General features: G+C 31.9%; 1 long non-coding RNA gene across 2 annotated transcripts; it reads right to left on the reverse strand.

Moving 5' to 3' along the window:
• Window positions 1-8,548: 8,548 nt before the first annotated feature.
• Window positions 8,549-12,874, reverse strand: LOC113344195. 2 transcript variants are annotated; one of them, XR_003357703.1, is made up of 4 exons: window positions 12,562-12,874; window positions 11,843-12,474; window positions 11,133-11,752; window positions 8,550-10,069 (listed from the first exon to the last, which is right to left on the reverse strand). It is a non-coding gene; the product is annotated as an uncharacterized LOC113344195 (long non-coding RNA). The 2 variants fall into 2 exon arrangements; XR_003357701.1 differs by having other exon boundaries at window positions 8,549-11,752.
• Window positions 12,875-14,601: the final 1,727 nt, after the last annotated feature.

Raw genomic sequence — 14,601 nt, forward strand, 5'->3', positions numbered from 1 at the left:
AGTTAACTCAGTCGGATACACTAAGTCAGCTATGCAGATTGATTCAGCTAAGCTGATTGGGATGACTAACAAGTCTAATACACAAGAACATAAGTTTATACAATTACTAAACATTTCATTCACTTAAAACAACTTAAAAGTTCATTTACAATAATCAGGCTTACCTGCAAATGCAATAGCTGCAAGCTTCCAATAGAGACTCAACTCAGCATATTCATACTTCCTTTACCTTTCTACAATTCATAAATCCTGAAATTCCTATATCTAAGCTTCAATTCAGACATACACATAACCATCAGAATTCTCCCTTCAATTTAGAAGTTCCAACTCAACTAAGACCAACACCATTTGAACAAAAACCCAAGTGCAGTAAATACCGCCAACCTCAATCTCAAATCAACACAATCATAACAAACTGTAATATTCGTTCTTAAATCACCAACTCAATTACAATTACAACTCTACCAACATCTTTACATTTCACCATTTAACTTCACTCTTCTTTGCAGTAACCACCAGACCTAACAGCTATCTATACTTATCACTTCAGTTCAACAACTTAATTCAGCAAACCATCACCAGGTATATCTTCAGAGGGAATTACTTATACCCTCTCTACACAGATTGAACTAAAACCACAGTTCCATTACACCCTCTCCATAATTCATTTCAAAACTCAAAACATACAAATTCATTTCTTAAACTCATCAAAGATACTACAAGCTATACCCATCTGCAATCATTCTCATAAAAAACATTCAACATTAAACAATTCAATTAATCACCATCATCTTCCATAACTACCTGTGGCTCTAACTCTATTCACTTCATCTCATCTCCACTCTCTAATGCTCAACAGACTCTAACAACATCATCACTTCAAATTGAATACCTGCAACTTCATTCTAAACTTATCTCAATCTTAGTTTCATTCATAATCACACAAACTCAATATTTAAAGCAATTCAATTTCAATTAACAAAATTAAACAATTTATAAGCTTACCCAATCACTAACATCCCCTCAATTTCTTTTTTCCCAAATCATTTTTACTCAAACCCTAGAATTATCGTCTTCAAATACTGAACTCAATAATCATCAATAATTTTACCATTTGAGAATTGACTTCACATGAAATTCACTTTAATCCACTCAATCATTCAAAACCCATCTCGAATCTTCCCCTTAAATTCTCAATTTCAACTTCAAATTCTTCTTTGAATTTCATGTGAAACCCTAATTTAATCCCTGAATCATTTCTCTCTCAATTTGTGTTCTGCACTTCGATTCACTTATTAAAACACCACCCCCATTTGATAATTATGTCTAATTCCTCTTAGTCGACACTCAAATTGAACCCCAACTCAATTCTCTAAGAAACCCTAACTTTCTCGATCTTCATCAACACAACAGCACGCCGATGATTAAATAACAACCCTCAGTTTCTTCATCATCTTTACAACCCCATCACTAATTCTCTTCAATCGATTCTCACTCTCATTTCAAAAATCTCTCACAGAAGAAGAACGGGATGAAGAAAGAAAACAGAGAGATAGAAAGAAAAGGAATAAAGAACCTTGCATTTTTAGGGGCCACTCAAAAGGATTTAGGGGCCATCAATTTATACCCATCCAAAGACTCTAGTTAAGGGGTACCCTATATGATATTGAAGTTACATAAATGCCCTTCTGGTAAAACCGTATAAAAACCAAATAAAAAAAAATTCTACTCATTTCAACTCTTCTTCTTCCAGTTTCATATCTTCCGATTGTGGAAGAAAAAAAAACTTTCCTCGTTCAACCGAAACATCGCCGTGAATCGTAAAATCAAAACATCGTCGATTCGTTTATAAAACAATGGATATGGGAAATGAAACCCACAGACCTAGAACCAAAAATGTTGCTCGGTGTATCGATCCAAAGATTGGGATTTTAGGAAGAAATAAAGAAATTCTTGCTGCAAATGAAGAAGGACGCGAAGAACAAGTACCCGGCAATGTAGTCGGTGGTGGCGATTCCGATAGTCAAACACTTCGTCAACTTCAAATGGCCCCAATTAGGTAAGAATCTATCATTTTTGGTGTTTATTTCGCTTTAATTCGACGAATCGAGAAAAAACATTTCTAGGGTTTTCGGTTTTTTATCCAGATTCGGGCGATATTCATGCTTATTTACTTCCGAATGTAGTCGTGTTCTTCGTTTCTCAAGAACATCGACAGTATTCGGGAGATATATTTGTTGGTTATCTACCGAATATTGTTGGCCATATCTTCCTGGATACAAACTGGTAATAATCGGTAGTTTGATGAATTTTTTGGCTTCCGAATATATTTAAGTAGACACACAATATTCAGAAGTACACTCACTACCGAATATATATATTGAAAAAATATCAAAATTTCTGATATAGGAAAAATCCCATTTTGGGGCCAGTATTTATTCGGAAGACAATATAATGTTTTATACCTCCGATTGTGTAGGATAAAATTTTAGAGTTTCTGAACTCCAGTTGATGAATATTCGGTTGTAAACATGTTTAGTTATATTCCGATTGTTTTTCATTCGCGAAAAATATGTGTCTTCTTACCTTCGAATTTGTTTATTCGGGTTATAGTTTTGTACTTTTTCTTCCGATTGTGTAGGATGAAAAATTTAGAGCTTCTGAACTCCAATTGATGCATATTCGGTTGTAAATATGTTTAGTTAGCTTTCGATTGTTTTGTATTCGGGAACAGTATGTGTCTTTTTACGTCCGAATGTGTACATTCGGGTTATATTTCCATACTTTGTCTTCTGATTGTATAGTTTGTAAATATTGTTCCTTTCTTTGTTGTTTAGACAAAGTCGAGAAAGGAGGAAGAAAGTGACAGCTAGTGCTAGGAGGAAAAGGAGCGCCAAAGATAATTCAAGTGCTCAACAAAGCTTACAAGAACAAAGAAGTCAACAAGGAGTGCAACCAAGTACTGAACAAAGTGTAGAACAACAAGGCAGTGAACAAGGGGTGCAACCAAGTGTTGAACAAGCCGCTCAACAAAGTGCAGAACCAACTGCTCCACAAGTTACACCCCACCATGAAATTGAACCAGTTGATCCAGTGCCAAGAGTAGAAGAAGAAGGACAACCAAGTGGTACCCAAAAATCCAAAAAAGGAAGAAAGAAGAAGGGATAAGAGAGAACAGATTTCTCTTCGATCGGCTTGAGGAGATAAGGCCCAAAGGATACACTAGGACATGCACCTGCTTTGATAAGGGAAGCCACAATGTGTCTGTGTTGCACCAATTTTTTTTCCATGAAATTACGTTTTTACCCTTCATACTAAACCAATGATATCTTCTCGTCTGATATCTGATTAACACGTTCGAGTAGTCCATTCTGCGTAAATTTTTTAGATCCATCCAAATGGTACTAGTTTCGTATCTAAATCTTTGTTAGATTAAGTTTCTATTAATTTAAAACGACATTAACTAATCGAATTATTATCGCCTAAATCGACACTTGACCGGTCTAATAGCATTGACGAGCTCGAGGGTCCTTACATTCTCCCCACCTTATAAATTTTCTTCCTCGAAAACAAAACCATCCTTCTGGTCTTCAAAACTCCCCACCTTATAGATAATTCCATCTCTTGTCTAAGCGCAAACAATATAAAACAAAGCACAAACTTATATGACTTTCTACAACTAAAATTTGTGGCTCTAGGTTCAACTATACTGATTTAAGTTATATTGAAGAAGGAAGTCTAAGTTTCATACATGAAGCTCTATAACGGAAACTATGACTTTTAGATTTAAATTCTCTAAACTAATTTCTATTTCAATATTTTACTGATTCTAAGTACTTTAGAATAAATTCCATAATAAAGTTTCTAATTAAAATTTTGGGATCTATCAGTTCACTAGTAGAAGCAAGTCTCCCTTCTATGCCTAGTGACACAAGAATGCAGTTACCCTTCCTAGGTTCGCGACACCTAACAATGCTTACCTACGTAACAAGTATCACCCGAACACATCATAAATACCAACCTCACGTACTATTCATCAGTGCTGGATTAGCTAAGTGTTGACTTATTATGACTAATTAATCTCTAAATTCTATTGCAACTGATTTAACTAGAAAAATTTATTTCATAGATTATATAAATAGTTCACATCATTTCAAGTAATTTAATCATATAAATTTATTTATCATTATTATTATTAGTATTATTTTTTTATTTTATCAATATAAGTAATCCAGTTTCAATTTTCACGTCAATTTGTAATATTTGTTATTTTTAACTTTGTTGTGAATTCATATATACAGTTTTAAGATTCATTTACTATTTAAGAATAACTTAATGTTATAACCATTATCCAAAAATGATTTTCAATGTATCTATTTGTTCATATCATTATGTGACTTAATATAAATAAGTAACCGATAAAAATTTCCCGTAGTCGTTTAGTATTGATATTTTATTGGTATTATTACATTTATTTCATATTTCTTAAACCGGTAAAAGTTAATCGTAATTAATCATAACGCCAAGTTTAATTTTATGATTATTAATTACTAGATTTGATTTGATCTAACTTTATTTCCTTAAATTTATATTGTTGCTAAGTAATCCTTAAGTTGCACTATTAATATAAATTACATTTTGCTATAACTATCTCATAATGATTATCAAAATGATATTAACAATAACTCCAAATTTCAAAGTAACTAGTTTTCACCCATGCGATGCACGGATTATTTTCCTTCACTATTAGAGCCATATTTTGAAATTAATATCTAGAAATAGATAAAAAGCTAATAAAACAATAAGCTTATGACCTAAAAGATATAAAAATATTTTCAAACCTTATAAAACTTATCATAGCCTCGTATATTGATTAAAAGTTATACCGTTGAAATCCATGTTCAAATTAGGATATTATATAAGCTTATCATAGCTTCATATATTGATTAAAAGTTTTACATCATCAGCAGAAACATCATCGAGATCTAATACACCATAGTCGAACAAAATAAAATCGTTCATCTGTTTTAATAAAAGTTTTATATTGATTAACTATTGTACCGCTCTAATCCATTCTCAAATTGGGATATTATCTAAACTTATCATAGATTCATATGTTGATTAAAAGTTTTACATCATCATCAAAAGCATCATCGAGATCTGGTACATCATGGTCTAACAAATTAAAATAGTTCATCAGTTTTTAATTTCGAAAATGATATATGGCACCAAGATATCGTGCACCCAATGCACCCAACATTAGGTGGCACTGGCAGAGACTCTAATATTCATTCCGTAGAAAACTAATATTAGGTTATTTTTTTCTGCTATTATGTTATTGTTCTTCCGATTTATTATTATCGATTTCATATAAATATATAGATAAACAACGAATTTATCTCGTTGTTTAATTTTCATCTTTTAAATGATTAATCCGATCACTATGAGGTAAACTAATAATTATTAACCAAGAAAAACTTAATCACTTATCTCATCTTGTAAAGTGTATTCGGATGTTGATATATGATTAAGTTTGAACCCGTAACTCCTTTTTCTTAAATGTAGTTCTCATTTTTAACCATTCAAACTCAAAGGAAAAAGGAAAAAAAAATTAAACCTAAAATAAATCCATCTCTTACATCTGAAAAGAAACTGTGAAGTGTTGATTCTTCATCATGATTATGTATGACCGAGCCCAAAAGAAAAAAAAAACCCTGCATTCAATTTTCTTTACAATACCGAAATCAATAAGGAGTCTTCCATTACATTTGAAAGAACAACTTTTAAAGGGTTTGATCTATAATTAAAAATCAAATCTGATCATATGCTGATGTTTTCATGCTTTGGTTTGTTCATGCTTTGGTTTTCATGTAATAATGAAAAGATTCCAAAAATTTATCCGATTTTAGTTTAGATTTTTGATAATAAGACAAAAACAATGGGTAAGGGTAGGGGTGATCGGTTGGATGCAAACGTGGATGGCACCTAATGTTGGGTGCACCGGATAATGTGGGTGCCATAAATCACGGTTGAATTAATTTATATAAATTACTTCATCTCGATTATGTCATATATTTCTATAGGTTTTTAAGGTAAAATGAATTTTAGCATTGATTTTCATTGTTAGCTTAATAGCCTTTTTTTAGTTTTATTTTTCTATACACAAACCTAATAATATTTTCGCATGTAAATCAAACATAAATTAGAATTTAAATAAGATAGAGAGTATATCTAATAAAATGCAAAAAAGGAACAAAATAAATAGATAGTTATAAGAAATTTTCTGCATAGTGCATTCAAATATCTTTTAGTTCAGTAATGCAGAACTTATGCAAATGAATATATTCATTGTTTTTGACAACCATGGTGATGCATATTTGATCAGCAAAACAAAATCTTATATTTTTATTGGACATGCCTATATTTATCGTTGAAAATCGAGATTAGAAAGTCTATCATGAATATTATGTTCCTTGTGATATTCTTATTGATTTTCTGAGATAACTGAATGCTTTTTGTTCTCCCTCTTTATTGTTTATTGATTAGTTATTCTCAAAAAAATGATACTCCCTCTGTTTCCAAAAGACTATCCTCTATTCCATTTTGGTCTGTTTCAAAAATGTGTCCAACTTCTGTTTATAGTTATATTTTTCAGTGAACTTTTTAACATCCTTAAGTTTTTTACATTGACAATATCTTTTTTTATGGGATCCAATCTAAAATATTAATGAAATCTGTATAATTAAGGAAAAAATATATATGGTTCCAAATTAAATTCTTTATAAAGTTATACTCCATAAGTATACAATCTTTTATCTCTATAATCCTTTCATCTCTTTCTTTTCCAAACACTAGTTTTGGTAGTTTTTATTACTAACAAATTTATTAAAATAAATTAAACAAGTAATTAAGGGTAAGAATGTAAACTAGTATGGTCTCCTTAATATCTTGACAAAGTCAAACCAGACTGTAATTTTGAAACGGAGGGAGTAGAAGTCAAGAAAACATAATGATAACCCCTGGCCCTCATTTTGAACAAAATTAGTTATTTTGTTATTTCGTTGGAACAAAATTACGATGAACCGGAAAAAGTCTCCTTTGTTCAATGGTCTTGTTATCCACATTTTTAACACTCTGACTTTTGTAGAAGCTATAGCTGTTCCACTTGCCATATCCGTCCAAAAGGGTTTTGCTGTCTCTCCTTTTATTATTTGTTCAATGGTCTTCATCTTTCTATGTTTTGTGATCCGAAAAACATAATTTTTTCAACCATTTCCATGTTACATGGTTTCAGTTTTTTCTTTTGCTTCGGCTTCTTGGACTCTTGTAAGAGCGTTTTCAAGGAAAGTCTAGAGAGTTAAGATATGCGGAAGAAACCATGCGAAAAACTGCCTCTCAATTTTTTAATCTACGGGTTATAGAAAATGTTTGTACCTTCAATTTTGTAAAACTGCACAGTTGGACTAAGTAGAATTTACCTCTTTGTTTGAAAGTTCCCTATCATGTACCCATCAAACGTGATATGTCTAAGCTAAGAAATCTGATGGCCAATCTAATGAGATTATGGAGCTAAAGGCGTCGCCGACTGCTAAAGTAGCCATGTGCCAGTATCTGTCTTAGTACATAATTTTGCCGATTATTTTTGCAAAATTTGATATTTGCAGTACAGTTGATGCCTGAACTCGGTCTCTTCACATAGTCAATTGATTCTTCCTAAAAAGTCCAAAAGTTAATGATAGACACCTATAATATTTTCTTATATGCTCGAACGTTTTCATCAAAAATGAATAAATTATCATAGGCAATGGTAGTACGTAGGAGAGTGTTAACCATGCTTGTAAGCGTAAAAATGTAAGCTAAAATGGTAAACGTTGACATACAAATTCGTGGATGCGCAATACCATGATTAGAAAATTTTGTATTTCAGAAAGGACTTACTCCTCTTGTCTCTTTCAGAAATTTTTATCTTTCAAAAATTATGTGTTAACCATGCTAGTAAGCGTAAAAGCGTAAGCTAAAATGGTAGGCTATGGGTTTTTCTTAGCTTAGTCGGCCTATATTTGCATGACTTGGCTGGGTTTCGGCTATCAGTGACTTTGGGATCTTGAAACACCCTCCCACATACTAACTTTCATTTGGTGGTATGCCTCTATGCGGGCAGTTGTGTTTGTATATCAAATTGAATTTGTCCGTGCTCCCATTTGAGTCGGTTTCCCACTTTTTAATCTCAATTTCCCTTTGTTGCAGCATAGGGGTTCACCGCAACCCTATAACATACAGTCAAAGATAATTTTAATGGAGAACGAACTATACAACTAACTAACGTCCATGATTAACAACCAAAATCACAATAAAATAAATTGATAAGTACACTAACTCTCACAACTCAACAATAAAATATGGAGTTGTTGATTTCATTAGAAAACAATTTATTCATTCTAAATTTTAGATTTAAATAGTAAAACTGTCCTTTAAAAAGACTGGGCCAAGTAACGGAGGCTAACATCAGTGGTTAGAAGAATGCAGCGAGTGACAAAGTTACGCTAACAAATAATTTGTATATACTTGTGGTGCATAAATGCCGACCAAGTTATGCTAACAAATTTAAGCAAGACTTCACAAATCCACAACTAATTTTTCCAAACAATCACCACTCCATCAAGTATAAAGATTTATGCCCTACACTGAACTTTCTATACTTCCCTATACTTGCAGAAGTCTCAAAACCTTATGGACTTAGAAGTAAGAAAAAATTAAACAGCAAAATCCAAGCAAAATAGTTATACACTTTATAGACTACTTTATATACAATCCTATCAAAACCAACCCTTAACGGCTCCCCAACAATACAAAATTATAGACAAAAACTCTCATGATTCATTCAAAATTTGCACCGAATGGAAAGAAAAGTCATCTTACAAAATAAAAAAAGCACTTGACGTAGGTTGGCATGATAAGGAAGAAAATCTTAATTTCTTCTAGCAATCTTGATGGAAGGCCTGTCGTACAGACATGAGAGAATGTCGCTATCTTTTTTGCAGAGTGTTAAGGCCTCAGTTCAAACAAATAATAGAAGAAGAAGTTAAATAATTACCCAACAAAAAAATGTACTACCTAGATGATGACACAGTTGATGTCATCAAAATGGATAAAGACCTCTCCGGCTGAAAGTTAATAAATAGAGTTATTTTGAGTTTCCTCCCCTCCCAAGATCACTAATTAGCGTTTTCTCCCCAAAAAGATTAAAATTAGTGTTTCCTCCTCTCGTTAGGTATTCCATCCATTGCTCAGTTAGCTGAGTCAGCATCTGTGCATGCGTGGCATAAATTATACACGTGTAACCAGAAGTACCTAAATTACCCTCACATACTAATTTAATCTAACGGTTGTAGATAAAGTGAAATAATGAATGGTGGTGATTTAACATCCACAACACCATCTCCTATTCTTCCCATCGCTGCTAATCTTCAAAAACTTGTAAAATCATTCATCATCTCTCTTCTGCTCGGAAAGAACACACAGGCCCCTTCAATCATCACCAAACCCAATTACACAGAATTAGCACCAATCAAACATCATCTGTTGTTGTAGAGGAAGCTTTATAACGACCACCACTGCCTCCCATTAGTTTACCCATCTTCCATTCATATATGCAGATCCACATACAACCACGACCAACACCATTTTTCTTCACAGCTGTTCACTTTACTTCATTGAATATTCATCCATAAACTAGACATCCAAGCTAACAACTCAATCAATCAAGCCATACTTATGTGGTAAACTCAAGATCGATTCATATCGAAAACCCCCAAATTCCGTTCCAAAATCAGTTGGCAGCCACCATTAACAACCCATTTCTCTTCCTTGTTCACGACTACACCTTCTGTGTCTCCTAAATCAAACATAACCCATGTATCCATATCATCACAGCTTCATGAACCTTCTCAATCGAACCCAATTGAATTTTCTAACAATAATCCCCAAATTCTGCTCAAACCCTAAATCTCATCCACTATACTGCCAAATCCATATCCAACATATATTTCTCTTGTTCATTCCATTTCATCTGAAATAAAGAAACAAAAGAACAAAGAAAGAGACTTAAATTTGCTTATGCTACTGAAGTGGTTGTTGTTTCTGTAATGGAGGAGTCTGTGGTGATAGATGGATGTGAGATTAAGAATAAGTTTTGATTAGTGGGAATGGATCTGGTAGTTGTATTTGCTATGGGTTTATTTGAAATCAAGATTCAAGACACAAGAAGATGACCTAGTTTTCGTAAATTTGATGAAGGAAACGGTGATTAATGGTAGAATTTCAATTATGAAGAACTGGTGCTGTTGGTTGAGGAAGCAACCTTCTTAATCTTGGTATGAGGTTATTTTGGGTAGTTTACTAATAAAAAAAATTTGTTTATGCCATGTGTGCACTGGTGCTGAGTCAGCTAACCAAGGTTTGGACGGAATACTTAACGATGGGAGGAAACACTAATTTTAATTTTTTTAGGGAGGAAACGCTAATTAACGATCTTGGGAGGGAAGGAAATGCAAAATAGCCCTAATAAATAAGTATTATTCGGTTTCATAAAATGATCCGACCGAACCGTGATGATAACAACATCTTTCCAATAAGAATGTGAGTGAGAACGTTCATGATCGTAAAATAGTTTCATTTTTATGAAGCATTACTCGATGAAGGTACAATGATGAAGCTAGCTGATTCCCGTTCTAACTTTTCCCAAACGAAACCCAATAATGGAAAAGTTAAGTTGAGAGAGAGTATGAGACCATTCTTCTTGGAGCTAAAAAAATTTGGATAGTATCCATCTGCCGTTCTCCCGGTAAGTATTTGATTACATACATGAGGTTGTAAAAGTAGTACAACTAAGAATATTAATTATGACGATAAAAATTCCGCCAGTAACGGTTCTAGTGTGTTTGAGATAAACAATATTGAAGAAATTAACGGTAGGAAGCATCAGAAGAAAACATTGTAAAAATCTAAATTAATAAAGAATTGCAACGATATAACCATCACTAAATACAGTAATGATCAATACCATTTTTTTTTCATGGTCAGAAAATCAAATAATTCAAATAATCATTAGAAAGTTGGTTTGGTATGCTTACATTAATATTCGTCTAGAAGGAGAAATATCAACACTTGAAACTTTATTCGCTGCCTTCAAAAAAATCATTCTCTTCCACGTTGGCACTTGTAGAGTATCTTGTGTATAATCCCATAGAATAGGATCCATAAAACATTTAGATCAATAACCATGTGTGTATATATATATGAAAGATTTGAAAGAGAGCCATCACACTTCTTTCCATGCAAGAATCTATTTTTAATATTGAAGAAACATTGTAAAGTTGACAGAGAAAAAGGGATTTACCATTTTTTCATGTCTTCGACTTCATTTTCCATAAGACAATTTATTATTATTCACATTGAAATAACATCTGTAACGCATAATTACACTTCTGATATACAAAAGAAACAAACAACGGACTCATCAGACAACAAAATTATATGGAAAAAAGAAAAAAAGATTCAAAGCTACCTAAGAAAACAGATGGGGCGTGGAAACAATGGGGTTTTGGTTTTGGTAGAGAGAAACCAAGTTATTTTGCTATAAACAATTAAAATAACAAAAGTGAAGCAAGATGATTAAAATCAAACAAAAAAATAAAAATACTTAGAAATTGCATCGACTACCCTGAAAAGCCGCTAAAAAGTATCCAAACATCTGCCATAAACAAAATCAACAAAAAGTCATAAAACACCATCAAAATCAACAAAAAGTCATAAAACACCATTTAAGATGATTTCAACGTACCTTGAAATAGTCTTTTTCATCGCCATAAAGCTCCAAAAGAAGTACCTCTCATTGCCGTCCCATTGCGTCAGTCATCAGCACCAACTACTATACTTCCGACAAACATGCAAGGCAAACAACAATAAAAGGAGAAAATACCAGATGAAAAAACCCCAAAGAGCAGAAAACAGAAGAAAAAAACCTGACAAACAAGCAAATCTGGACTCCGCTCGAGAGCTTTAAATAAAGAGTCACAAATATTTTGGAAATACTATCAAGCAATATCTTAAAATTCATGCAACTTTGAAATAATAAGGCAATATCTTAGAATTCATCCAATTTATAAAATTTTGGATAGCCATCATATTTATGGATATCTCCATGATTTTCTCTTACGATATTTTTGCTCCAAAAAAATACATCAAGCATCATACTTTCTATGAATATCTGTGAAACAACCAACAGCCAGAGATCACACAATTGCCAATCGATTACAACAAATAATGGACACAGATCACACAACAAAATCAAAAAGATCTTGTAAACCACAACTTGCCATTAATTTTTTTTTTTTTTCTTTTTGAGAAATCCCGGCATTGCGAATGATTTAATATTTTAACCACGATCATGTCGTAGTATACACTGCTTTCCTCCTACAATGATCGATAGAGCAAAATTTATGCCCTGAGAAGAAGCATAAAATGGTGCAGGGATAAAAAAGCTCAAAAAAGAAAATATACCTATTTGCGTGATTTTGGGGATCTGGCATGGTAAAAAAATATACAACAACATCTTGCAAAATAACCTGCATACAGAACGAAGAAATATCAAGAAAAAATCTTGGTTTTGATAGTATAGATGTTACCCGTGTTGTCAAAGGAGAAAAAAAGCGTCGATCATGTACAAAAAAAGAAAAGAAAACACACACAGAAGCACGACCATTAATCAAATAAAAATCTAATAGAAGGTTTCAGCCAACAAAACCCTAAAATAAAACAAACTTATAAACTTTAACGTGTTCAAGGAGAGGCACATCCAAAGATTGATTTTGGTTCAAACGTTTTATAGAGAGTCGCCGAACTGAAATAGGTTTCATTTATAATAGGATAGGAAACTATACCGAGGTAATTATAATATTACATTACCAAAGAAAAATCCAAAAAAATAATTTGTTTACTTTTACCTACAGATTCCACTAAAGAAAATATTTAAAATTGGAAACAAATTCCTCAAATTAGGCAGCTATTTTTGCACATAAAATATTTAAACATATTTTATTTTAGTTATGGCAACTAGTGTCCACAGCTATTTGCGCACACAAAATATCTAAACATATTTTATTCTTAATTTATGAAAAAAATCACAAATTAAGAAAAATAATGTTTGTCCGCGATTATTGATTATTGACTGGAGTTTTTTTTTCATGCTCGTATTTATTTGTTTTTTTTGTATTAGCTTCATTGGATCATGATATTTGCTTTAAATTATTCGTCCAAAATACTAACAAAAATTATAACTGATGTGCAGAACCACAAACAAAGATATGCGGAAAAGAGATTCATCATCGGGCTAATCAATTTTTTTTTCTTGTTCGGATTTACCTATTTTGGAATTTTATTGATAGTTTGGGGTTGTAATTAGGAAAATTCTATTTTTTAAAAATGTAAATGGACATTGGACATTGGACACTTGACGTTATTTATTTATTTATTATGTGATGATCATTCTATTTATCATGATGAAATCGTGGATGTTGTGATTTAATTTGTTGATTATCATGATAAAAAAGTTGATTATGTGATTAACAATCCATTGATATATTTTTGGCATGTATTAAGATTTAGTTATTTCAGGCAAGAAGTTTTTTTAAAATTTAATAACTTTACCAAAAAAAAAACTGGTGGGGACAGAATCAAACAGGAGCTCCGGTGAATGAGAACGCTCGAAAAAACTCTGTTATTATATAGAGAATTAATATTATATAATATTATTATTTTCTTATCTTATCAAAATTATTGTTTTAATTATATTATCATTTTCATTATTGTTTTATCAACTTTTTCTATTTGATTACTAGTGTAACTAAAATATTTCCAGAGTAACTACTTAGTAATGGTACTAATATACCCTAATCTTGTAAATATAATTCTACTTTCATGAAAAGATTGATACAACAGATTTTATTTATTCAGATTGAATCCGTATACCATATCTTGTTAAATATTGTTAAATATTGGCGTTGGTAATTTAATATGATTTAAACTTTGAGTGTGCACAAAATTATAATATATCATAATAGTCTTTAGATTTTGGTATTAATAATAAGTACCTTATATAGGCAAATTTATTCCTTTAAGTCAAATTTTTGTACTAAGCATTTAAGTACTATAAATATCACTTCATGTGTATAATTTAGTGATATAATAAATCATTTATTGAACTAAAGATAATCTGAATATAAGATCGTTAACAAGTTTAGTGTTTAGTTTATGCATTATATGACCTCATGTTAAGTCTTATATTAATTATTTGGTTTAAACACAAAACTCATAATTCTAATGAGTCGTGCTATAACATGGTCGCTCCCATAACTCAATAAAAACGATCGCACCTTAGAGCCGTTGGATTTTTCATCCGTCCAGATACATAAGATTAGACTCTTCTAGTGTGAAACATATATTCTTAATTATTTTACAACCCTCTAATTGTTTTATTTAAAGTAATCCTAATATCACTCAGCCGTCAACACCATTGTTACATCGTTTAATCGTTTTAGTAAG

The sequence above is a fragment of the Papaver somniferum genome, unplaced genomic scaffold (genome assembly GCF_003573695.1).
Source record: "Papaver somniferum cultivar HN1 unplaced genomic scaffold, ASM357369v1 unplaced-scaffold_75, whole genome shotgun sequence".
In the NCBI taxonomy this organism is placed as follows: Eukaryota; Viridiplantae; Streptophyta; class Magnoliopsida; order Ranunculales; family Papaveraceae; genus Papaver; species Papaver somniferum.